Below are 27577 nucleotides of genomic sequence, written 5' to 3'. Positions count from 1 at the left end.
GTCTTTGTCCTGGATCTCAGGGATCGCTTGCGGGGTGGTTCTCCATCTTCAGGGGTTGGGGTGCTGGTGTTGTGGTCCTGTGGCGGTGCCTCCTGTCCACTAGTGCCGGCAGAGGTGGTGGGCAGTTCATCATCCAGGCTAGTGTCAGGGGCCCCTTCTTCTGCCACAGTATCCCTCCTGGTGTTCACAAGTTCCTTCAGCACCCCTACAATGGTGCCCAGGGTGGTATTGATGGATTTGAGTTCCTCCCTGAACCCGAAATACTGTTCCTCCTGCAGCCGCTGGGTCTCCTGAAACTTGGCCTGTACCATTGCCATCGTCTCCTGGGAATGGTGGTAGGCTCCCATGATGTTGGAGAGGGCCTCGTGGAGAGTGGGTTCCCTGGGCCTGTCCTCCCCCTGTCGCACAGCAGCCCTCCCAGTTCCCCTGTTGTCCTGTGCCTCTGTCCCCTGAACTGTGTGCCCACTGCCACTTACCCCAGGTCCCTGATTGTCCTGTGTTTTTGGGGTGTCCTGGGGACCCTGTAGTGGTGGACACATTGCTGATTGATGTGTCCTGGGGACAGAAGTATGGGCCCGCTGGGAGGGTACTGTGGTGGTGTTTCCTGAAGGGGAGGCTCCGTGGTGGTATGGGACTGTGCCTGGGTAACTGACTGTCCGGAGGTCCCTGATGGGCCAGGTTGGTCATCCAGATCCAGGCGTCCAGAGCTGCTGTCATCACTGTGGGCCTCTTCTGGGGGGGACTGGATGTTTCCAGCACCTCCTCTCCGGTGACGTTGTGTGCGGGACCTGTGGGGATGTAAATGCAGTGTTATTGTTTCTGTGTGTGACATTTTGTGCATGGTTATGTTTTCCTCTATGGTTGTTATTGCCCTGGCAGCTTTGCCTTGTGTGAGTAGTTATTTGGTGGGCTAGGTGATTGTCTCTAGTGTGCATGCTTTAGTGATGAGTGTCCATGCAGGCCTGTGATGAGGGGCCGGGCATTGGTGTCACATGCGGGGCTTGGTTTTGTGACGGTGGGTTGTGACAGTGGGGTATATGTGAGGTGGTGGAGTGATGGGAGTGAGGGTACGGGTGGGGGTTTGTGATGGCATGCAGGTGGGAGGGTGTTGGTAATAGAGATTTGACTTACCAGAGTCAGGTCCTCCTGCTACTCCTGCCAGGCCCTCAGGATGCATGATTGCCAAGACTTGCTCCTCCCATGTTGTTAGTTGTGGTGGAGGAGGTAGGGGTCTACCACCAGTCCTCTGTACAGCTATTTGGTGTCTTGCTACCACAGAACGCACCTTCCCCCGTAGGTCTATCCACCTCTTCCTGATGTCATTCCTTGTTCTGTGGTGCTATCCCACTGCGTTGACCCTGTCCACGATTCTTCGCCATAGCTCCATCTTCCTGGCAATGGATGTCTGCTGCACCTGTGATCTGAATAACTGTGGTTCTACCTGGATGATTTCCTCCACCATGACCATTAGCTCCTCCACAGATACCCTGGGGTGTCTTTGTGGTGCCATGGGTATAGTGTAACTGGTGTGTGTGAGGGTGTGTTTGGTGATGTGTTGGGGTGTGTGTTGTAAGGTGTGTGGATGGTGTATGGGTGATGGTGTTATGTGGCTCTGGTTCTTTTGGTGTTCTTGGTCTATCTCTCTCAGTTGGCAGTTGTTTGTAGTCGTGAAGGGTTGTGGGTAATGTGGGTGTGTGTTTTATAGTAGTGTGGGGTTGTGGGTAATGTGTGTATGGGTGCCAGGTGTGTGTAGTTTAAATTGTCCAATGTAGTGTTGGTTTGTATGTGTGTGTGTGTATTTTGAGCGCGGCGGTATGTACCTCCAATGGTTTAGCACCATTGAATGTACGCCACAGTGATTCGTGGATCAGAATGCTGTGGGCATAGTTCTGTTGGCGTAACGGTGTGCGGTTTGCTACCAGCAGTTTATCACTGACCTTTGGGCTGGCATACTTGTGTGTGTGGCTGTATAGTGATGGATTGCTACGTGTGTGTCATAATATGGGTGGTGGTATTCTGCTGCGGTGGCGGTATGTTGGACGCAGTCACCATGGCGGTAAGCGGGAGTTACCGCCAATGTCATAATAAGGGCCTTAATCCTGCTTCATATTCTGTACAAGAAACATGGCCTAGAGGTGCCCAATGTTCTTATCAAGGCTCACATTCTTACGGGTGATGACACTATTAGCAAAATTGGAACAAAGCTTGGAGCTTTAACTGATAAACCTGTGAAGTTTCTAAAAGGATTTGCTGAGACAGAAGAAGAATGTTACTTAAAAGACGTAGAAAAATACCTTGTGCATGTGTGGAAAATGAGTTCTGACTGTCACACATTTGACGATCTTCGGTACAGTGAGTTCAAGGGATCAGTCCTGCTAAGTGACCTTCCAATGATGTCATATTCTGTGAGTGGACACATTAAAAGAGCAGTCTACTTCATCAGAAGATGTGTAAATATTTTGGATCATTCATATGTAGGGAGAGATACATATGAATTTGGTTGGGAAGATGTTGTTGGGGTGCTAAAACCTATGAAATTTCTAAAGCCTCAACCCACTGAACTTACATGTACATATACTTGTAAAACCTGTGCTACAAAAAGATGTCCCTGTTTGTATGCTTTTCTCAAATGTTCAACATTCTGCATATGTACCACGAGTGATTGCTGAAACAAATGAATAAAGTGAACAATGAAAATCTGTATAAAACAGGAGTGATAAACATTATTATTTTTCATAATCAGATCATAAACATTGTTTTAGGTATAAATAAAAGGATGAAAAACCATTAGTAGTTGTTTCATTTCTATATATGTCTCTTCTTCCTCCATTATAGCAGCCATTTTGGAAAATTTCGAAAGGGTTACCCTGAGGAGTTATTTTCTGTTTCTATGAGACTACTTACCTCAAAACCTATGTTTTGACACCAAAATGAATTACATACATCTCATGGTTCCTGAAATATTACATCATCACTGCAGCACATCGTCATCGTCATCAAAATGTTGTCCAGAAAACTTCAGCCCAGATCCGCAATGTCTACCCAAGCTAAATTACTTTTTGAATGATAAAAAAAAAAAAACAATTAAAAAGTGAAAATCTCTGGGCAACACTTTTTTTACAGTGGTAAATCAGGGGGCTGGGATTAAGTGTGCCACCTACTAAAGTATCACTGAAAAACATGTCTCCAGGCTTGCTGTGGCAGTCTGTGTGGGCAGTTTTAAACTGCCATTTCGACCTGGTAAATAAACCGTTTGACTGATCAAAACCTTGCTTTTCAGTACTTACAAGTCACCCCTAAGGTAGGCCTTAAATTCCAACAGTGTAGGGTGAATGGAATCAAATATGCAGAGCATGTATAATGAAAGTTTCAAGTGACTTGACAATGGAAACCCCCCAAAGTCATTTTCAGTGTAGCAAAGCTGGCTCCCCCATGGACAAACACTCAGATAAATTATAGCAACTTTTAATACTTAGGGTCTGATTTAGAATTTGGAAGATGGGTTACTCAGTCACAACAGTGATAGATAACTGTCCGCCAAAATTTAAATCCCATTATTTTCTATTGGATTCATATTTGGCACATGGGATATCCGTCACTGTTGTTGTGGAGTAGCCTGTCCACTAAAAGCTAACTCAGGCCATTAGTTTTAGTTTGGGAGCAACCAGATTAACGATCCAAGGACCCATTTGAAATCCAATTTAATAGTAAAGTCAGATTTTATTTTACTATTCATCTTCCTTCCTAGGCTAAAAGTACCCTTCTGCCAGTGCTTAGTGTCACTTTATGATTTGAGGTAGGAATTGCTGCCAGACAGTGGACAAAAGGCTTTGGCGAGGCAAGGTTTTCCTCCTTGAGCAGGATAACCTGAGGGGGCTTTGCCTAGCCCCTTCCTGAGCCTCAAGGGATGTCTGTCATGACACTAGCAGATGTGGCTCACACCCAGGCCTGTCTCATTTTGTCTTTTGAGTTGGCTCCAAGCCCATCGGGAGGTCGGAGCTACCCCAGACCTGGCTTTGTGTGACCACAAGGGAGGATTTGCACTGTATCAAAGACGCATCTCTGGGTAGGTGCAGGGAGCTCTGTCTAGAGGAAGAAGGGTTCTGCCATGTTGGAATTAGGTAAAGCGAGTTAGTGTGGGATAGCTTACAATAACACATACAGGAATAGCTGCAAAGGTTTGCAAGGACACCCCTGAGATCTTTTACCCTATTGGTTAGGGCATGTCCAGGAGTTTTCCACACCTATGGACTGGCACTCAATATACATGTGGCATCCCCAGTTCCTTCCCTAGAAGATGTCTGGACATGTGAATGATCTGAAGAAAGGACTGCTTTGGTATCTGAGGAACCTGATGGAACACTCGACCTTCTTGCCTTGAACCCAGGACCCCACAAGTGACTCCAAAGGGAAGTTGGCTGACTTCCAATTTGAGCTACAGGGACACAACAAGCTTCCAGAGGCCTTTCCTGCAACTGCCCAGCTGACCAGCTTTAACTGTACCAAGGGCTGGCTTTAGGGAGGTGTGACCTTGATGGGTGGGTGCTGAACGCAAGGGGTGCTGTATTTAGCATTAACTTACTAAATGTACGATTTGAAAGCACCTGCTGAAAAGTTCTGAGTGCGCCCAGCCTTCAGAAAGCAATTAAAATGTCAAATTTACCATTGTGATTAAGGTTCTTTCTAGAGAGAAAGATCAGCCTTTTGTCCAGTTGCAGTTTTGACTCTCCATAAGTAGCACAGAGAGTTAATGTGCCTGCTGTAAAGAAAAGAATTGTATTTTATGCAGATAGCTGAGTGGATTAGCAAAGCCAGCCTCTACAAGCGCTTTGAAAGAAATAAAATGTATGTGAGAGGGCTATGGAGAGATGAAGTGCTCATTTGGCAGGTGGCAGTGAGGGAATCCAACGAGGTGGTCATGTAGTAGGGGGCACCAAAAAAGATTTATGCTCCGGGTGGAACCAGCTCTAAAGCTGTCCCTGACTGTACCTGCCCAAGAACTGCTGCTGGCCTCTGCTGCACTGAGTCTGGACCCTCAAGTGAGGTCCCTGGCTAGTGTCAATGTAGACTCCTCTTAATGTTTCCTTAAATATGGGACCTGGAAAATCTTTCCAATTTTTTCTCTAAGATTCGAATAAGGAGTAGGACCAACCTCCCCAGCCAATCCGATCAAGGTTTGTCACCACTTGATATAATATTTAGATTCCTCCCATTTTGTTCTTCTCTGCAGCAGCAAATCTGATCCAGCAGGACTCCTCAGAGAAAATGTGTGGCCTCATGGCACCTTCTCATCTACAGCCTCTAACCAAGCCCTGCTGGAAGAATCTGAGCTTCAAAAAAGCGACTTTGTCCAAAGGTATACCTCCAGCAGTCAAAAGGGACTAGCTTGCGATAATGGACGTTCTCTGTGGCTAATATTCAAATTACTCCCAGTCGGAGCTTTCTGGACAAATGTTTTGTTTACTGAGACCTCAGGCAGCAGCTATCTGATGATGTGGAGCCCTCTTCTGCCATAGCCTACTGCCTTGCCCCCCTGAGGAGTTTTCACTATCATCCCAAAGACTAAGATAAAAGGTAAATCTTTTAACAGGGACAAACCTTATCCCTGTACTGAGCAGCACTCCATCATGGGTGGACTTAAACATCAACCTTGCCCCAATGAAGTACAAATATTCTCTTTTTTGTACATTGATTTGGGATTTTTCTTGAGCTATGTTTTCATTTTATTACTGATAGAGTACTGCATACATATGTCACGCATTGCCTCTAAGTTAAGCCTGACTACTTTTGTGCCTAGCTGCCAAAGGGTAAAGCTTGGGTTTATTTAGTGCCTTTTGTGGTTCACCCTGACAAGGATTTTGATTGTTATTTAAGGTGGATTCTCGCCACACTCAGCTAATACTCCAATTTTCTTTAAATATTCCTCACCTGATGTTGTTCATGCCTAAAGATGTGACATGTTGATGCTCTTCTGTGAGTAAGCTAGTGAAATATAAGCCCCAATGTACATTTTTCCAGTGAGTGGTATTCAGGTTTTTCCTTACATTCTAGGACTTTTAGTTCTGGTGTTTTGATGAGTGAAGCGATATATGGGAATCTGCAAATCAATCAATACATTTTAATTCAGGACTATAAAGAAATAATAAAATATGTTTCACCGATTTTTATTACCATTGTTAAATCAGAGGTGTGTCTGTTTTAAAAATCATAAAAGTAGGGCATCCTTAGGGAAGAGTGACCTAGAAAACTGTTTGGTAATGTCCATGATAATTGAGTCTAGCTCAGAATAACATAATTCAAAGTCTGTAATGTATAGATAGAAAAGGAGAGATTATGAACCCCATAAATATATTTTACTAAATATTAACAAAACTCTAATTGTGATATTTGAAATCCAGTGAGAACCTAACTCTCCTATTCACACCCCACTGATCTCACTAAGTTACCCCCCAACTGGGAGGTCAAACTTTAAGCACTGAAGGCTGAGTCACCCACCTGGAGGAGTAAGGGGTTAACCTGCAGATGAAAAGTAAGGGATTGTATTTTTTTTGCTACATGAACAAAAACAAGCACTGGCAGCAGGCAGAAATCTTTGAGTACAGTACCAGGCCCATGTTGCAGAGCTGTCTATAATAGTTTTCTTGGACGTCTTCATTTTTGTCTTTCCACCCAGGGAGATTGTAATGCATCATCTACTTGCCAGTAGTTTCAAATTGAAAGGCATGCACAGGTCATTAATTAATTTGTGAGATGAAGTACAGCAGAGGGCCCCTGCAATACCAGGGGAAACACAATGTAAAAGAAAATGCAAGACTTGCAGTGTCTTTATTTCATTAACTTATTTACCAACCAAAATATTTCATAGAGTTAATATTTTGAGCAAATGATTGATAAACAACAGACACTTATTAAAATTACCACCTCTAAAGTAAGATAGCTATAGGTTGCCTGATTCCATGTAGTATACAACTTATGCACATTAAAGAATTATATTAAATAAGCTTCATCACCACCACAGAACATATTCTCCACACGGGCAAACATATAACCCCTATAACTCCAACACACTAGCTTACCAATCACTCACAATCATACATCTCTCATACCTGTCACAACACCATATACAAATAAAAATCAATTGGTACACAGACCCAAGAAAGCAATGTCCTGCCCCAATTCAAAGAAAACTTAAAAAGTCAGAACAGCTATCCCAATGTACATAGTTCTAAACCTATTGACAACGTGACAACTTGCACCTAGTTAGATACTAGAAAAGTATAAACAATGATATTGATGCTGCACACAAAAATCAATTGTTTTTAAAGCATAGAATATCTATAGTAATCAGGTGAATACATCATGCAACTCTCTTAGCTCACATGTAGGTGGAGTGGTTTACTGGTCTTCTGTCCATCCCTATGCAAAGCTGACGTGTGTTTCGGAGTAATCCAAAACATAGAAACACCTTCATTAGGGCATTATAAAAAGAAAGGACAGATTCTGGCAACCAGGATACCAAAGGCTGTGCCCATCCGGACTTTCTAATCTGGCCACCACTATGTACATTTATCTTTTGATTCAGCTATGAGTCTTTATGTCTTGGAGTTGTCTAACTCTTTGGGCATCCTGGTTGCCAGAATCTGTCCTTGATTTGAATCAGTGACAGTTGTCACATTTAATAATCAAAAAAAGGTTTTGTAGTGGTATTGGTTGTTGAGACAACAATTCTTTTACCCCTCACTACAACCTATTTGGTTTTTAGCACCCTCATGAATGCATGGGTTGAATTAACGTAAAGTAATTAAAATCACTGTTAGTTAATGATGGGCATGGCCCTTTCTGCAGGGTCATCCCCAAACCTCCTCCCTCCTGTTTTTTCTGGCCAGTTTGTGTTGGCTTTAGGACTCTGGGCACCTTACCACTGCTAACCAGTGCTAAAGTGCAAATGCTCTCTGTCTAAATTATAATGGTTGATTGGATTATCCATTATTGGCATATTTGATTTACTAGTAAGTCCCTAGTAAAGTTCACTAGAAGTGCACAGGGCCTGTAAATCAAATGCTACTAGTGGGCTTGCAGCACTGATTGTTCCACCCACATGAGTATCCCTGTAAACATGTCTCAGATCTGCCATTGCATTGTCTGTGTGTGCAGTTTATACTGACATTTTGACCTGGCAAGTGTACCCAATTGCCAGGCCCAAACATTCCCTTTTTCTACATGCAAGTCACATCTAAGGAAGGCCCAAAGCAGCCCATGGGCAGGGTGCAGTGTATTTAAAAGGAAGGACATGTACTAGTGTCTTTTACATGTCCTGATAGAGAAATACTACTAAATTTGTTTTTCACTATGGCAAGGCTTTTGTCTCCCATAGGATAACATGGGGATTGCCTTCAGATCTTGTTCAAGTGCAGTTTCCCCTTGGGAGCAGATGGAGTTTGGAGTTTGGGGTCTTCGAATTCACAATATAAAAATACATATTTTGGTAAAGTTGTTTTTTAAATTGTAAGTTTGAAAATTACACTTTTAGAAAGTGGGAATTTTCTTGCTTAACCATTCTGTGCCTCTGCCTGGCTGTGGACTACACAGCGGGGTCGGGATCAGACTGACAGTTGGGCTATTTGTGAATTCACTCTGGACAGTCACATAAAGGGAGCTGAAATGTGTCCTGCATATCCCGATGAGTCTCCTTGGGCTAGAGTGGAGGGAGGAGCTGACACTTGCACCTGAATATGGCTGTGCCTGTCCTTACACTAAGCAGTCTCCAATCCCCTAGAGTGTGTCTGGGGCCAGGACAGAGAGAGACAGGGTATTGTGCACTACAAAGACTTTCCTTTGAAGTTTGCCTACTGCAAAGGCAGAAATGAGTGTAAGTGTTAATTTCTCTGGGGGTGGGAACAAATGCAATATGTGTACTATCAATAGCCCTAATAATGTTGGGGATATGTCCCATTGCATAGAAATCAACTTTCACTGTGGCCAAATCCTCCACCTGGGGGAATACGATGTAGCTGCGCATGTGTTTTATCAGGGCAGACAACACTCTGGTCAGCACTACTGAGAACATTGGCTGTGACATTCCTGCTGCCGAGCACACTGTCACGTGGAAGGAGCCAGTTGCCAAGAAATGGAGCAGAGATAGGACCTGCACAAGAGGGAGGATCCCGATGGGCTGACGGACAGCAGATATCAGGTCAGGCTCCAATCGGACACACAGCTCTATGATTGTAGCCCTGTCAACTCTATAGGTGAGGATGATGTGCCTGTCCTGCATAGTTGCCAAGTCCTCAAGGGGTCTATACATGGAGGGAAGTCTCCATCTCCTATTCATCCGCAGTGGTTGCAATCTAGGGGGCAAAACAGTGAGCAGCTGGTCAGTATTCCATATCTTCAAACACTACACTGCATTGCATGTTGTGACTGTAACAGTATATTGCTGTATAAGCCCAAATGGTGCATATGTGTACTGTGATGCAGTTAGGTGCCATGGCCTGCCCCCCCGAAATGGCGTCCGCCTGTCCTGTATGGAGGGACATGTGGAAATGAGGTAAATCCGCTGACATTGTGTGCCTTTGCGGGAGGTGGGTGCTTACCTACGTGCAACTCCTCATTGGTTAACATTGGGCCCTATGGGTTACAGTGGCCTAAGGTGACGTACACCAGCAGTGACAGTACCCACCACTGCGGACGTGACCGCCATTTTCCCTCTGTTCACTCACTTGCTACCTGACCTTCAACAGGGGAGGACCTACACTGCAAGTGCTGCTGTGAACTGTGTCTGGAACCGACCAAGGCTCGTGTCACTTGGGAAAGGGCCCCTGCCTTCACTGCTACGGAGTTTGAGAGACTGGTGGATGGGGTCCTACCCCAGTACCAAATGCTGTATGGGCCTCCAGACCAACAGGTGAGTACACTGTGAGGACGATGCATGGGGCATGAATGCATGGAGTGCTGTGTCTGAGGGCCTCGTGTAGGGGGGTTGGTGGAAGGGTCCTGGGAAGCGTGCTGCATGTATGGTGGGCAATGTCTGTGTGTAAGGGGAGGTGAGGGCTATGGTGGGACATAAGTGTAACAGGCAGGACAGTCTGACTGATACCTTTTTCTAGGTGTATTTCTTTGCAGGTCAGCGCCCATCAGAAAAAGGGTATGTGGTGTGCCATCACCATAGATGTGTGGACCCTGGGGGTCTATGGCAGGCAGAACACACCCTGTCGCAAATGGTGGGAGGCCCTGAGATGCTGGGCACAGAAGACGGCGGAGGCCCAGCTGGGGATGGCTTCCCAATCAGGAAGGGGTGCCCGTCGAACCCTGACTGGTGCCGGTCGAACACTGACCCCCCTGATGGCCCGCATACTGGCGGTGGCCTATCCGGAGCTGGATGGGTGGTTAAGGGCATCGTAGCAGCCACAAGAGGGTGAGTAGAGTTCCCCAATATCCTACTTGTGCGTGGTGGGGTGGGAGTCCGTGTAGGGGATGTGGGCCTGTGGGTGCCCCTAGGCCAGGCCAGACATTACAAGGTAGGTCCCATTTTGGGCAGGGTAAGATATAAACCTCCTCCAATCAAGCTAGTAGGCATCCACTAATGGGCAGGGGTCTGTGGGTCACAGGTATGCAGCAATTGGTGTTGGGTATTCCTGTCCATGGCCTGGTGACTAACATTGTGACTGTTAGTGCATTGCCAAGTGCGTAGGGCTGTTCCCTTTGTGTGCGGTGTCGTGTACGCCAGCGGTGGTGTTGTTCCCGCCATTGACCAAGTGTATCCTCTGTCTCTCCTCCCCCTTTTTGTTTTGTCACCCTGTCCTTCTGTGCATTAGCATCATCTGGCGGAGGAGTAGGGGCACCAGTGACGGAGGGAGCTACATCCCACAGGGCCCAGGATGCCGAATCCACCAATGGTGAGAGCACCAGTGGAGAGGGAGGGTGAGGGGAGCACCACAGCAGAGACAGGAGGAGATAGTTCAGACAGTGATACCTCCTCCGATGGAAGCTCCCTGGTGGTGGTGGACACCTCTGTGCCCACCCCAACTAAAGGTACAGCCGCCACCCCCGTACCAGCACTGCCGTCACAGCAGCCCCGCAATGTGTTTCTCGGGCCCGCTCAACCAGGAAGGTGGGCATCTCCTTTGCCCCAGACATGTCAGGCCCAGATCCAGTTAGCCCTGCTACCCTTAGTGAGGAGGCTATTGACCTGCAATCCATCTCTGTTGGGCAGTCAATCATTGTGAATGCCATCCAGGGGCTGGCAGCCCATTTGCAACAAACAAGTGCATTCTTGGAGGGCATTCACTCTAGCATGGTAGCCCAACAGGGATCAATCCAGGCTCTGGCATCCTCTCTGATGGCAGCCATTGTCCCTGTTCTAGCCTCCCCCTCCAACTTCCGCTACCCAGTCCCATTCCCCTCAACCCCAACCTATCCCAAGCACACAGGCAGACCAGCATGCACCAAGGACAACACACAGGAGTGGTTCAGGCAAATACAAGCACCACACATCATCCCACAGGCACTCACACAAACACCATCCAGATGCAGACATACCAACATCCACTGCCTCCACTGTGTCTCCAACCTCCTCGTCATTCACCTCCCTCCCAGTGCCATCTACACTCACACCTGCATTCACTACATCCTCATCCACAACCAGCATCATTCCTATCACTACAGGCCCCTCACTGGCAGTCACCACCCCCACAGCCATGCACACGTCCCCTGTGTACTCTCCCACTGTGTCTGTGCCCCCTCCTCCCAAAGTACACAAATCCAAGCACTCAGACACCCAACAGCCATCCACCTCGCAACAGCATCAAGCCCATGCACCTGCACCCTAAACCAGCAGACTGACACCTCCTACAACCACTTCCTCTTCCTCCACTGCAAAACCTTCACCCTCTTCCTGCCCCAATGTCCCTAAGAAGCTTTTCCTTTCCACCGTTGACCTCTTCCCTACCACTCCCTCCGGACTTCACGTCAGGCCAGGGTGGTCAGAACCCAGGCGAGCACCTCAGCCACCCAGTCCACGGCCACAGTGGTGTTGACAGCAACTGCAGGTTGGGAGAGGATCCCGGGCACCAGCCAGCAGCACTGAAAGTGTGCCTGCACCAGGTGCATCAAGGATGGGGAAGGAGGCACCAGCAGCTGCGATAGGGAAGGGCAAGGAGTCACCAGCGCCTAGGAAGGGCAAAGAGGCACCACCAGCAGCGAGAAGGAAGGCCGAGGGGCAATCCCCAGCTGCTGACAGGAAGGGCAAGAGGCATGTACCTGCAAGCAGGAAAGATAGAAGGCCAGGTTCTGGGACTCATTTGGAGCCCCCACCACCAACCAAGGCAGTTCAGCAGTCCGAAGCTGCCAGGAATAGGCTGGAGCCTCCCACCACCACTGCCAGCACTGTCACCAGCACCACACCGGCACCACTGCCAGCAGCAGCAGCCTCAGTGGGCAGCTGTCCGAGGCTGCTAGGGAAGAGCTGGAGCCTCCCACCACCACTGCCACCAGCACCGCCACCAGCACCGCACCAGCCCCACTGCCAGCAGCAGCAGCCCCAGTGGTCAGTCGTCTGAGGTTGCAGGGGATGAGCTGGAGCTTCCCCTCACCACTGCCAGCACTGCCACCAGCACCACTGCCAGCAGCAGCAGCCTCAGTGGGCAGCCGTCCGAGACTGCCAGGGAAGGGCTGGAGCCTCCCACCACCACTGCCAGCACCACCACCAGCACCACCACCAGCACCACTGCCAGCAGCAGCAGACCCAGTGGTCAGCCGTATGAAGCTGCAGGGGATGGGCTGCAGCCTCCCCCACCTCTGCCAGCACCACCACCAGCACCACTGCCAGCAGCAGCAGTCCCAGTGGGCAGCCGTCCGAAAGTGCAGGGGAAGGGCTGGAGCCTCCCCCCCACATCTGCCAGCCCTGACACCAGCCTCACCACTGCCCCCAGTGAGCAGCCATCACCGCCGGCCGACAGTGTGTAGTCCTGCCTCCATGGGCTGTTGAGCGTCCTGGCCCCTGCAAATCCTGTGCGTCTGACACCCAGGTGAGAGACTGTGCCCTTGCACTCCCAAAGATCTGCATCCATCCACTCACTCCATCCTTCCCAGGATGAAGAACACAGGGCACAATGACCCTCCAGAACCAGTGGAAGAAGCCATCCTCTCATCCCATCCTTCCCAGGATGAAGAACACTGGGCACAATGCCCCCTCCAGAACCAGTGGAGAAGCCATCCACTTGAGAGACTGTGGCTTTGCACTCCCCAGGACCAAGCAGTGGGCAAACCATCCACTTGAGAGAGTGTGGCATTGCACTCCCCAGGACCAAGCAGTGGGCAAACCACCCTGTTGAGAGACTGTGGCCTTGCACTCGCCAAGACCAAACAGTGGGCAAACCACCCACTTGAGAGACTGTGGCTTTGCACTCCCCAGGACCAATGTAGGAGGCTGGCCTGGCTTATAGTGGATGCCTGATGGTACTTACACCTTCTGCCAGGTCCGGTTATCCTTTATTAGAAGATTAGTAGTGCTCTAGCAGCTTAGGCTGATAGAGGTAGCTATAGCAGAGCAGCTGAGGTTGAACTAGGAGACATGCAAAGCTCCTACTATACCACTTATATCATATAGCACTATATCATAAGAAACACAATACTCAAAGTTACTAAAAATAAAGGTACTTTATTTTAGTGACCAAGGGGGTCATTGCAACATTGGCGGTAAATGCTGTTTACCACCGTGCAGAAGCCCGCCAACACACTGCCGTGGAATACCGCCACAGCTATTACGACCCACAGCTCGTAATCCACCCAAATCCAGACACCCACACAAGTCCCCCACACCAAAGGTCAGTGATAAACTGGCAATAACAAAACCACCACCGTCACACCAACAGGAATATGCCCACATTATCATGACCCATGAATCCACACAGCAGTCTTTCAACTGCGGTATTCCATTGGCGGTACACACTGCTGCGCTCAAAATATACACACATTTACAAAACACAACCACATTGGACAATTCCAAATACACACACCTGATACACACACACACACACACACCACTCCCACACATCCAATACAATATAAAAAACACACCCACATCACCCACAAAGCCTTACGACCAGAAATTTAGACAAAGGCCAGAGAGACAGCACAGCAAAGACAACACCACAATACAGAGGCACACAACACCATCACACATACACACCCACGCACAAAACACTACACACCCCTAAACATCACCCCACATATCACAACACACACAACCTCACACATCACCCACACCACCCCATTGCACCACAAAGACACCCCAGGTTTTCTTAGGAGGAGCTCAGGGTCATGGTGAAGGAAATCATCCGGGTAGAGCCACAGCTGTTCGGATCACAGGTGCAGCACACCACCATAGCTAGGAAGATGGAGCTATGGCGCAGAATCGTGGACAGGGTCAACGCAGCGGGACAGCACCCAAGAACATGGGATGACATCAAAAAGAGGTGGAACGGCCTACAGGGGGAAGGTACGCTCCGTCGTCTCAAGACACCACATCACGGTTCAGATGACTGGTGGCAGATCCCCACCTCCTCCCCCAGAACTAACAACATGGGAGGAGCAGGTCTTGGCTATACTGCATCCTGAGGGCCTCACAGGAGTAGCTGGAGGAATGGACTCTGGTAAGTCAAAGCTTTAACTACCCTACCTGCATGCTATCACATACCCCCACCCTTGCCCTCACCCCCATCACTACAACTCCTCACAGATGTCCCACTATCACAAACCACACATCCCAACACCAAGCCCTGCATGCAACGACAACGCATGGACACCCATCACCATTGCATGGCCACTGCACATACCCACACACACCCCTAAACAATTATCACACAAGGTCCTGAAAAAGAATGTAAGCACTGGGGTACATGGTCAGCCATCCATTGAACACCATGGCACACACAGATGCAATAATCATGCCTTTACACCCCTGTTACCCCTACCCAAGTAGGGTAAGCAGGTCTCAAGTCTCTACAGTGGGTGGCTTGCCCACTGTTCAATCCTGGGGAGTGCAAAGCCACAGTCTCTCAAGTCTCTACAATGGGTGGGTTGCCCACTGCTATATCCTGGGGAGTGCAAAGCCACAGTCCCTCAAGTCTCTATAGTGGGTGGGTTGCCCACTGCTATATCCTGGGGAGTGCAAAGCCACAGTCTCTCAAGTCTCTACAGTGGGTGGGTTGCCCACTGTTCCATCCTGGGGAGTGCAAAGCCACAGTCTCTCAAGTGGATAACAGTCTCCACTTGTTCTGGAGGGGGCCTTGTGCCCATAGTGCTTCATCCTGCTAAGGACAGAGGTAGTGGAAGTATCTCTCCACTGGTTCTGGAGGGGGCCTTGTGCCCAGAGTGTTTCATCCTACTAAGGACAGAGGTAGTGGATGGATCTCTCCACTGGTTCTGGAGGGTGCCTTGTGCCCAGAGTGCTTCATCCTGCTAAGGACTGAGGTAGTGGATGTGATACTCCACTGGTTCTGGAGGGGGCCTTGTGCCCAGAATGCTTCATTCTTCCCGTGACGGACTCAGTAGCGTCAGTGCCCTTGGCGCTCATGGGCCAGCGATGTTTGAGGGAGCAGTGCCCTGTTCAGCGGTGCATGAGACGCTGGTCTCCATTGCAGGGACTCAGCTGCTGGCGGTCCTTCATGGCCCAGCGGGGCTTGTTCTGGCGGTCCTTCATGGCCCAGCGGGGCTTTTGCTGGCGGTCCGTCATGGCCCAGCGGGGCTTTTGCTGGCGGTCCTTCATGGCCCAGCAGGGCTTGTGCTGGCGGTCCTGCATGGCCCAGTGGGGCTGGTGCTGGTGGTGGCCTCCTGGGCGGCTGGGCTTGTGCTGGCGGTGGACTCCTGGGCAGCTGGGCTTGTGCTGGCGGTGACCTCCTGGGCAGCTGGGCTGGTGCTGGCGGTGGCCTCCTCGGCAGCTGGGCTGGTGCTGGCGGTGGACTCCTGGGTAGCTGGGCTTGTGCTGGTGGTGGCCTCCAGGGCAGCTGGGCTGGTGCTGGCGGTTGCCTCCTGGGCAGCGGGGATGTTGGCGGTCTTCTCCACCGTGCTGCTCTTCCCAGACTTGCCGGGTTTCCTGTGGCCCTTCCCCACCTTGGAAGGTGTCACAGCTGACTCCACACTCCCACCGGGACCCCTGGGAGCGGCTTTGGTGGCTGGAGTCTTCCCCCTCTCCCGCAGGGCACTGTCCAACTTCTGATGCTTCACAGGTGGGGGACTGTCTGTGCTGTGGCTCCGTGCCACATTGGCTGCCCTGGTGGCTGGTGCACTCCAGATTCCGGTGACTACAGGCACCACTGGTCCCGGAGATGTTGTGGCTGAGGTGTTAGTTCGGGACCTATGAGACAAACAGGGTGGGGGAGGTGTGGGAAAGAGGTCAAGGTTGGACAGGAAAAGTTTTTTTTGACACACTGGGACAGGTAGCTGGAGGGGGTTTGGGAGTGGAGGTGGAGGTCGTGGTTGTAGGAGGTGTTTGTTTGCTGACTTTGGGTGAAGGTGCATGCGCTGGAGGCTGTCGTGAGGTGGATGGCTGTTGGGTGGGTGTGTGCCTGCATTTGTGTATCTTCGAAGGGGGCGTCACAGACACACTGGGAGAGGACACAGGGGACGTGTGAATGGTAGTGTATGCAGGTGTGAGTGTAGACGAGACAGGGAGGGAGGTGGGAGACGAGAAGGAGGAGGACACAGTGGAGGCAGTGGATGTTGGTGGTTCTGCATGTGTGTGATGCTTGCATGAGTGCCTGTGGGATGTGTGGTGCTTATGTTTGCCTGAGCTTCCCTTGTGTGTTGATGTGTGTGCACGCTGGTCTGTAGGTGTGCTTGGGCTAAGCTCAGGTACAGGGGATTGGGTCGGGATGGAGGAAGTTGGAGTGGGGAGGCTAGACACAGGGACAATGGCTGCCATCAGTGCTGAGGCCAGAGTCTGAAAAGCTCGCTGAAGGGCCACCTGACCAGAATGAATGCACTCCAGGAATGCATTTGTTTGTTGCAACTGCCTTTCTACACCCTGGATGGCATTCAAAATGGTAGACTGCCCAACAGTGAGGGACCTGAGGAGGTCAATGGCCTCCTCACTGAAGGCAGCAGGGGTGACTGGGGCAGGGCCTGAGGTACCTGGGGTGAAGGTAATGCCCACCATCCCGGGTGAGCAGGCAAGGGGCGAAGACTGAGGGGCTGCTGGGAGGGCGGTGCTGGAAGGGGGGGTGGCGGCTGTACCTGTAGATGGGGGGGCACAGATGTTGCCACCACCACAAGGGAGCTCCCATCAGAGGACGAGTTCGTGTCACTGGTCTCAGCTCCTGTCCCCACCGTGGAGCTCCCCTCGCCCTCCATCCCACTGGTGAACTCCGAGTCCGCAGATGGCCCTCCATGTCCATGTGGGATGCACCTCCCTCGTGCTCCGGTGCCACTGCACCTCCGCCTGGTGATGCTAATGCACACAAGAACAGGGAGACCACAAAAAGGGGGACGACGACAGAAGAAAGACATGTTGAGTGAATGCATTACCGCTACCGTTGGCGGACACGACAGACACAGAAGCCCCCTGCACTACGCCATGCTCTTGGGCTCCACTGTTAAGTTCCTGGGAAATGGCCTACTAGGCTATGGATGACATCTGCACACATAGATGACACAGGGGCATGGCTAGGTGTACTTGGCACTCTACAGAGGTGGGCTGGGGTGCCACATGGCCTGCCTTACGGAGGGATCTTGCCTACGGAACTCGCCCTGGCCTAGGGAAACCCACAGCCCACGTCCCCCACCCAGACCCATCCACTGCGTGCAAAGTCAGCAGAATGCGAGTGTACTCACCCCCTTGTTTATGCTGTGATACCCTCAATCGCCCATCCTACTCTGGGTACGCCACCGCCAGGATTCTGAACATCAGGGGGGTCATGGTGCAACGGGCACCCCTCCCACGTTGGGAGGCCATCCCCATCTGAGCCTCCGCCGTCTTCTTGCTCCTGCGGCGACTGTCCTCCCATCTTTTCTGGCAGTGGGTGCTCCATCTGTGGTAGACCCCCAGGGTCCGGACATCCTTGGCTATGGCACGCCAAATATCTTTTTTCTGCTGGGCACTGACCTACATGATTTGTACAGCGGGAAGAGAAAGTTATTACCAACTGCACCGTCAAAGTGATTGGCCCCCATGCCTACCCTTGCCATGTGGCACATGCACTCACCGTCGTTTCATGCACGCTGCACTCTCCCCCCTTCCTTCTTACATCCACACCTCTCCACACAGGCATAGCCCATACATCATGCTCCCAGTGTACTTACCTGTTTGTCTGGAGGACCGTAGAGTTGCATGTACTGGGGGAAGACCCCATCCACAAGTTTCTCCAACTCCTCCGATGTGAAGGCAGGGGCCCTTTCCCCAGACACTCGAGCCATTGTCTCTTCCAGACCGAGGTCACAGCAGCACTTGCAGTGTATGTCCTCTCCTGTCGAAGATCAGGTATTGAGTGATTGAACAGATAGAAAATGGCGGTCACGTCCGTGGTGGTGTGTACCGTCACCGCCGGCGTACATCGTCATTGGCTCCTGGGACCCATTGGGTCCAATGTTAACCAATGCAGCATTGCGCCGTGGTCTTCGACCGCCTACCGCGACGGTGTACAACGCTAGCGCAGTTACCTCACATCCCATTGTCCCACTTTAGAGGTCAGACAGCCGCCATTTCAGGGGCCCACATGGCTTCATTTTCAACAGCGTCACACATACCTAGGCATACACTCAACAGACATACACGCCACTTTTTGAGTATGAATGGTGTTCTGTGTAAGCTGTGGGTACGTACCTCTGAGTTGTTTGACACTGTGCTTGCTGTTGTCCTTCATAGGCACCGTCCGCTGGGACATGTGAGGAGATGGCGGCATCCTCCGGTGTACCGACTGTTGGTGGACCTGTCGACAATGGAGGAAAGACACGTGATAATCACATACAGGCTTGACCGTGCCACAATCCACGAACTGTGTACCCAGCTGGAGCCAGACCTGATGTCAGCTATCCGCCATCCCACAGGAATCCCCCCTCAAGTGCAGGTGCTGTCAGTGCCCCCACTTCCTTGCAAGTGGGTCATTTCAAACTACAGTGGCCATAGCATCAGGGATGTCCCAGCCTATGTTTTCCAACGTGTTGTCCAGAGTGTTGTCTGCCCTGCTGAAACACATGCGGAGCTACATCAATTTCCCTCAGGTTGAGGATTTGCCTACAGAGAAAGGTGATTTCTATGCCCTGGGACATATCCCCAACATCATAGGTGCCATTGATGGGACACATGTGGCTTTGGTCCCCCCCCACAGGAGTGAACAGGTGTACAGAAACCAGAAGAGTTATCATTCGATGAATGTACAGATGGTATGTTTGGCAGACCAGTACATCTCCCATGTGAATGCCATGTTCCCTGGCTCAGTGCATGACGCTTACATCCTGCGGAATAGCAGCATCCCTTATGTGATGGGTCAACTCCAGAGGCACTGTGTGTGGCTATTAGGTGAGCACCTGGAAGCTAGTCAGTGGGAATGCTTGTCTGGGTCTGGGGATATCCCTCCAGGTTAGTGTGTGTCTAACAGTTGTCCCTTGCCATTTGCAGGTGACTCTGGTTACCCCAACCTGTCATGGCCACTGACCCCAGTGAGGAATCCCAGGACAAGGGCAGAGGAATGCTACACTGAGGCCATGGGCGAACTAGGAGGGTGATCAAACGCACCTTCGGCTTCTTGAAGGCGAGGTTCAGGTGCCTCCATATGACAGGTGGATCCCTATTCTACTCACCAAAGAAGGTGTGCCAGATCATCGTGGCCTGCTGTATGCTTCACAACTTGGCTTTGTGATGACAGGTGCCCTTTCTGCAGGAGGATGGTCCAGATGGCGGTGTTGGTGCAGCTGTGGAGCCTGTGGACAGTGAAGATGAGGAAGCAGAGGAAGAAGACATGGACAACAGGGACTTAGTGATTCAGCAATATTTCCAGTGACACACAGGTAAGAATACAAACCTGCCTACTACATGTACTTATACACCACTACCTCTCTACTGTCTGTCTTTTTCACCCAGTATATGGTCACTGAGTTGTCACTTGCCCTTACGATTTCACAGATGTAGGTCCCACAGAGTGACATCTGCTTTGATTCCTCATGGACTAGAGCTGTGTGACATAGATATGTTGACATTACAAATGAAAGAGCTTTTTACCACAGTTATTGCTAATACAGTATTCCAAAATCACAGACAGACTCCAGATTGTTTTGTGGTTTAAGGGTGTTTATTTTAGTGCTCAAAATTGGAGGGGGTAGCAAAATGGTGAGGGGTGATTGCGACGGAATGTCCATGGCACAGTCCAGTCTATTAGTCTCACAGGTGCATTGCCCTAATGGGCATAGGAAGTGGAGCTGGGGCAGTTTAAGGATGGACAGGGTGACAAAGTGGGACAGTAGGATGACAATCAGGGTGGTCTCATTTCTTGGCTGGGATCTTTACATCGTTCTCTGTCTTGTTCCAGGATCTCAGGGACCGTTTGCGAGGTGGTTCTCCCTCTGCAGGGGGTGGGATCCTGGTGTGGTGGTCCTGTGGCGGTGCCTCCTGTCCACTAGCGCCGGCGGAGGTGATAAGCAGTTCATCGTCCAGGCTAGTGTCAGGGGCCCCTTGTAGTGCCACAGTGTCCCTCCTGGTGTTGAGTACTTCCTTCCGCACCCCTACGATGGTGCCCAGGGTGGAATTGATGGTTCTGAGTTCCTCCCTGAAGCCCATATACTGTTCCTCCTGCAGGCGATGGGTCTCCTGAAACATGGCCAGCACTGTTACCATCGTCTCCTGGGAGTGGTGGTAGGCTCCCACGATGGAGGAGAGGGCCTCATGGAGAGTGGGTTCCATGGGCCTGTCCGCCCCCTGTCTCACAGCAGCCCTCCCAGTTCCCCTGTGTTCCTGGGCTTCCGTCCCCTGGACCGTGTGCCCACTACCACTGCCCCCAGGTCCCTGTTGTTGTTGGGGTGGTGGGTTAGCCTGGGTTCCCTGTAGTAGTGGACACACTGCTGATTGACGTGTCCTGGGGACGGAGGTATGGGACTTCTGGGTGGGTGCTGTGCTGGTGTTTCCAGAGGGGGGAATCTCTGTAGGGACCTGTGACTGGGTGTGGGGAACCGACTGTCCCGAGGTCCCAGATGGGCCGGGCTGGTCATCTAGATCCAGTTGGACAGAGGTGCTGTCATCACTGTGGGCCTCTTCTGTTGATGGTGTGGACATGTGTGTACCCTCCTGTCCGGTGACGTTAAGTAGGGGTCCTGCAGGGGTATAAAGGCATGATTATTGCATCTGTGTGTGTAAAGGTGTGCAATGGGTGGGTGACCGTGTACCCCAGTGCTAGCATTCCTGTGTGGGACCTTGTGTGATGATGATTTAGGGGTGTGTATGGGTATGTGCAGTGGGCATGCTTTAGTGATGGGTGTCCATGCTTTGGTGTTGCATGCAGGGCCTGGTGTTGGGATGTGTGGTTTGTGATAGTGGGACATTTGTGAGGAGTAGGAGTGATAGGGGTGAGGGTGAAGGTGGGGGTAGGTGATAGCATGCAGGTGGGTGGGGGATGAAGTAGTTAAAGGTTTGACTTACCAGATTCCATTCCTCCACCTACTCCTGCGAGGCCCTCAGGATGCAGAATCGCCAAGACCTGCTCCTCCCATGTTGTTAGTTGTGGGTGAGGAGGTGGGGGTCTGCCGCCAGTCCGCTGAACCGCCAGGTGGTGTCTGGAGACCATGGAACGCACCTTCCCCCATAGGTCATTCCACCTCTTCCTGATGTCCTCCTGATTTCTTGGGTGCTGTCCCACTGCGTTGAATCCTGTCCACTATTCTTTGCCATAGCTCCATCTTCCTTGCAATGGAGTTGTGCTGCACCTGTAGCTGTGGTTCTACCCGGACGATTTCCTCCACCATGACCCTGAGCTCCTCCTCCGAGAAACTGGGGTGTCTTTGCCATGCCATGGGGTGGTGTAGGTGATGTGTGGGGTGGTGTGTGGGGTGATAAGTGTGCTGATATGTAGTGGGGTGTTGTGTGAGGTGCGTGGAAGTTATGTGGGTGATGGTGTTGTGTGTCTATGGATGCTAGTGTTGTTGATGGTGGTGTCTCTCTGGCTTTCGTTCGTGATTTGTTGTCGTAAGGGTTTGTGGGTGATGTAGGTGTGTGTTTTATAGTGTATTGGGTGTGTGGGAGTGGTGTGTGTATGTTTATCAGGTGTGTGTATTTGGAATTGTCCAATGTGGCTGTGTTTTATAAGAGTGTGTGTATTTTGAGCGTGGCGGTGTGTACCGCCAATGGAATACCGCAGTTGAAAGACCGCCACGTGGATTTGTGTGTCGTGATAGTGTGGGCGTATTTCTGTTGGCGTGATGGTGGAGGTTTTGTTTTCGCCAGTTTATCACTGACTTTTGGTGCGGCGGACTTGTGTGGGTGTCTGAATTTTGGCGGATTCCCAACTGTGGGTCATAATAGCTGTGCCGGAATTCCGCAGCCGCAGCGGTGTGTTGGCGGTCTTCTGCACGGCAGTAAGCGGCTTTTACTGCCAGTGTCATAATGAGGGCCCAAGTCTTCAAAACTGCAGCCAGGACCTTGGACCACGTGTCTGGAAATCAATGCATTGTTTGCCTGTGGGGGAAACAATCAATGTTCGGCCTCACTTGCGAGTAAGGAATTTATGCATCTCTTGCTTTGCTGATGCATCACCTATCTTGCAGCTTTATTTTTTACGCCTACCAGGTACTTTGTGCTTAAACAATGCATCCATTGATTTCTATGTATTAAGATTAATTTTTTAATTTGAAAATTGATGTCTTCTCTTGTGTATGTTGTATTTTTAGTCATTTTGGTCTTGTTTGATTTAAATAAATATTAGCTATGTCTCTAAACTGGTGTGGAGTCCTTTTGTGGAGTTTTCACTGTGTTAATGTGTGTGTCTGTACAAATACTTTAAACATTGCCTCTGAGATGAGCTTGACTGCATGTGCCAAGCTACCCAGAGGGTGAGCAGGGGTTATCTGAGCTGTGTATCTCCCTTACCCTGACTAGAGTGAAGGTCTCCACTTGGACCGGGTGTAAACTGACTACCAACTAGAGGCCCCATATCTAGCAGAAAGGTAGTGGCATGACCCCACACAAGGGACTAATGACCCCCACAGATAACCTGACAGACAGGACTGGGCTGAAAGGGAACTGGTGCACTTCAGTCACTTCAAAGTCACTCTTTGATATCTCCCCCTCTTCAAAGGCACATTTGGGTATACATACTGGGGCTCTGACACCCTCAATCAGACACTAATGGAATACTAGACCTGGAACTGAAACCCTGTCAGAAGAACTGCTGTGCTTCCCAAAGGACTCAACTAGACTCATTTCCTGCAAGGAGCACTCTTCTGCTTGTGGTGTTGCTGCCTGCTGCTCTCTGGCGCTGCAGAAAGGACTCCGCCTCCCCACCAGAGTAATCTCCAAGTGCTTGCTGGCTTCCCCCTGCTTTCCCTGAGGTCTCAGGGACATCAAAAACCTTGTGAATGGTGCTACATCCCAGCCTCTCTCTGGCCACGTGGACCTTTGTCACGTATTATCGCTAGCAAATGTGGTGCTTTTTTGCAACCCCTTCAATGGTCTTCTGAAGTTGTGCCTGTTATCATAGATTACTGCCAGTGAGCTCTACTTCTTTGCAGCCCCCACACCGCTCTTTTGAAGTTGTGCCTACTGCTGCAAATTAATTCTAGAGAGTGTAGTGCTTCTTCTCAGCTCTTGCACCACTCTTCCAAAAGTTGTGCCTGCTGTCATGGATTCCCGCTAGTGAAAGAGGTGCTTCTTTGCAGCTCTGCATCATTCTACTGAAGTGGTGCCTGCTGACCCTGAGTCCCATCTCAAAAAGGCAGTGCTCTCCCACCCGCCCAACCACTATGCAACTGGAAACCCACCTTGTGGACTGCAGCGAGCATCCAAAGAGGAGTGTTTTCACTCACCATTTTTCCCAGAGCCAATTTGCCAAGTACTGTCATACTTAATTCACAGGGACTGAACAACCTTGGTCCACGTAATCAATCATCTGCCCTCTCCCAGCTGCCTCAACACAACCTCAGGGCCTGTATTCAGATACTACCATATTACTTCTAAAAGGAGTGGAACTGACACCTAAAGCACTGTGTAAATATCTACATCTGTGAATGTCTCGATGTACACTTATTGGATTTCTACTGTTATGGTTTTAATTCACTCAGATAAATAACCTCTATATTTCTAACCCTGTGTGGAGTCATTTTTGTGGTGTTTCACTGTATGAGTTATTGCACAAATACTTTACACATAGCCTTTTCAGTTAGGCCGGTCTTCTCTGTTCCAAGCAACTGAGGATGAGCACAGGATAAATTAGTTTGCATTATGACTGACCCTGACTAGAATTGTAGCCCCTAATAGATCAGGGTGCATAACTCTGCCAACTAGAGACTGCGATTTTTAACAATGGTCAAGGCTATGTCAGATGGTGGCTTTTTAGTGTCCTCTGTTTGTTCCATTGCATCATCCTGGTTGTGCAAGACATTTTTAAGAAAGAAGGCAGAAGCCCTCATTATGACATTGGCGGTAAGTTCCGCTTACTGCCATGCTGACTGCTGCCAACATACCGCCGGTGCGGCGGAATACTGATACCCATGTTATGACACACGCATAGCAATCTGTCACTATACAGACACACGCACAAGTCCGCCAGCCCAAAGGTCAGTGATAAACTGTCGGTATTAAAACCCACACCATTATGCCAACAGAACTATGCCCACAGCATTATGACCCATGAATCACCGCGGCGGACATTGAACCGCAGTAAACCATGGGCGGTACATACCACTGCGCTCAAAATACACTCACATAAAAAAAAACACCACCACATTGGAAAACTCAAACAACACACACTTGACACCCATACACACACCACACGCACACACCCACACTACTATAAAACACAGACCCACACTACCCACAACCCCTTATGACTAAAACAAATTGCCAACTGAGAGAGATAGACCAAGAGCACCCACAGAGCCAGAGCCACATAACACCGTCACCCATACACCACACATCCCAACACATCACTCCACACACCCTCACACACACCACTCATACTAGACCCATGGCACCACAGAGACACCCCAGGTTCTCTGAGAAGGAGCTAAGGGTCATGGTAGAGGAAATCATCCGGGTAGAGACACAACTATTCGGATCACAGATGTAGCAGACATCCATCGCTAGGAAGATGGAGCTATGGCAGCAAATCATGGACAGGGTTAACGCCGTTGGACAGTACCCCAAAACAAGGGATGACATCAGGAAGAGGTGGAACGACCTATGGGGGAGGGTACATTCTGTGGTAGCAAGACACCAAATAGCTATACAGATGACTGGTGGTCGACTCCCACCTCCTCCCCCACAACTAACAACATTGGAGGAACAAGTCTTGGCAATCATGCATCCTGAGGGCCTAGCAGGAGTAGCAGGAGGACTGAACTCTGGTAAGTCAAATCTTTATTACTAACACCCCCCTACCTGCATGCCATCACATACCCCCAACCTTACCCTCCACCCATCACTCCACCACCTCACATACACCCCACCATCACAATCCACTCATCCCAATACCAAGCCCTGCATGTGACAGCAATGCACGGACCCCGATCACAGACCTGCATGGACACCCATCACTAAAGCATGCACACCAGAGACAATCACCTAGCTCACCAAATGACAACTCATACAAGGCAAAGCTGCCAGGGCAATAGCAACCATAGAGGGCAACACACCCATGCACAAGTTGTCAAACCCAGAAACAATAACACTGCATTTACATCCCCACAGGTCTCCCATCCAATGTCACCAGAGATGAGGTGCCAGCAACATCTAGTCCCCCCACAGAAGAGGCCCACAGTGATGACAGCAGCTCTGACACCTGGATCTGGATGACAAACCTGGCCCATCAGGGATCTCCGGACAGTCGGTTACCCAGGCATAGTCCTATACCACCACAGAGCCTCCCCCCTCAGGAAACACCAGCACAGCACCTACCCAGTGGGCCCATACCTCTGTCCCCAGGACACATCAATTAGAAATGTGTCCACCACTACAGGGACCCCAGGGCACACCACAAACACAGGACGATCATGGACCTGGGGTCAGTGGCAGAGGGCACACGGTTCAGGAGACAGAGTCACAGGACAACAAGAAAGCTGTTGTGCAACACAGGTTGGGCAGGCCCAGGGAACTGACTCTCCAGGAGGCACTTTCAGAGATCCTGGAAGCATACCATTATTCCCAGGAGATGATGGGCCAGATACTGGCCTAGCTGCAGGAGACCCAGCGGCTGCAGAAGGAACAGTACCTGGGGATCAGGGAGGACCTGAAGGACATCCACACCACCCTGGTCACCATTGCAGGGGTGCTGGTAGGCATGGCCAACAACATGAGGGAGGCAGTGGCACACCAATGGGTCCCTGACACTAGCCACACCAATAAATAGCCCTCCATTTCCTCTGCCGCTAGTGGACAGGAGGCCCTGTCACAGGACCAACAGGCCACCAGCACCCCTACCCCTGTAGAAGGATAACCACTATGCAAATGGTCCCTGTGATCCAGGCAGAAGCCAGCGACTATTGCCAAGAACCCCGCAAGGAAATAAAACTCTACTGAATGTCACCCTTGTGTCCCACTCTGTCACCCTGTCCACCTTGAGCTGCCATTGCTACCCTTCCTATGCACCCTTGGACAATGCACCTGTGATACAAGTAGACTGGCCTCTAACCGGGACTTTCCTCCATCATCACCCCAGCCCATTGCACTACACCCTCCACTTATTAGCACTTAAATAAACACCCTTGGAAAAAATACAAGTATGGAGTCTGTCAAATGATTGAACTATGTATCTGTTTAACAAGATTTAAACATTTCAATTCAACTGTACAGTGATGTATACACAGGAATGACCTGTAGTTGGCTGCAGTCAGCACACCAGGAACCAGAGTGGGGCATAAATATCTGCAAATAGAGATGCCAAAGGGTACAGTGAGTGGCCATAGAAGTGGGAAAATCAGCCTGCCAGTGACAATGTTAAACACAAAACTATCAATGTAAAGTGAAGTTACAGTGTCTTACCTGTGTGTCACTGGAAGTATTGGCATTTTATTGCAATTCTGTTGTCCTCATCCTCTGCCTTCTCATCTTCACTGTCCACAGGGTCCACTGCTGCCACACGGCAATATACAGCCTCATCCTCCTACAGCTGGCCTCTCAAGGCAAGGTTATGCAATATGCAGCATGCCACGATGATCTGGCAGACCTTCTTGGGTGAGTAGTAGAGGGATCCACCAGTTAGGTGAAGACAATGAAACCTGTCCTTCAGGTGACCAAAGATCCTCTCAATAATCCTTCTTGTCTGCCCATGTGCCTCATTGTAATGTTCCTCTGCCCTTGTCTTGGGATTCCTCACAGGGACCAGTAGCCATGAGAGGTTGGGGTAACCAGAATCACCTGCAAATATCGAGGGACAACTGTTAGACA

Source organism: Pleurodeles waltl, chromosome 10 (assembly GCF_031143425.1).
Source record: "Pleurodeles waltl isolate 20211129_DDA chromosome 10, aPleWal1.hap1.20221129, whole genome shotgun sequence".
In the NCBI taxonomy this organism is placed as follows: Eukaryota; Metazoa; Chordata; class Amphibia; order Caudata; family Salamandridae; genus Pleurodeles; species Pleurodeles waltl.
Note: the sequence above shows the minus strand (reverse complement) of the source record.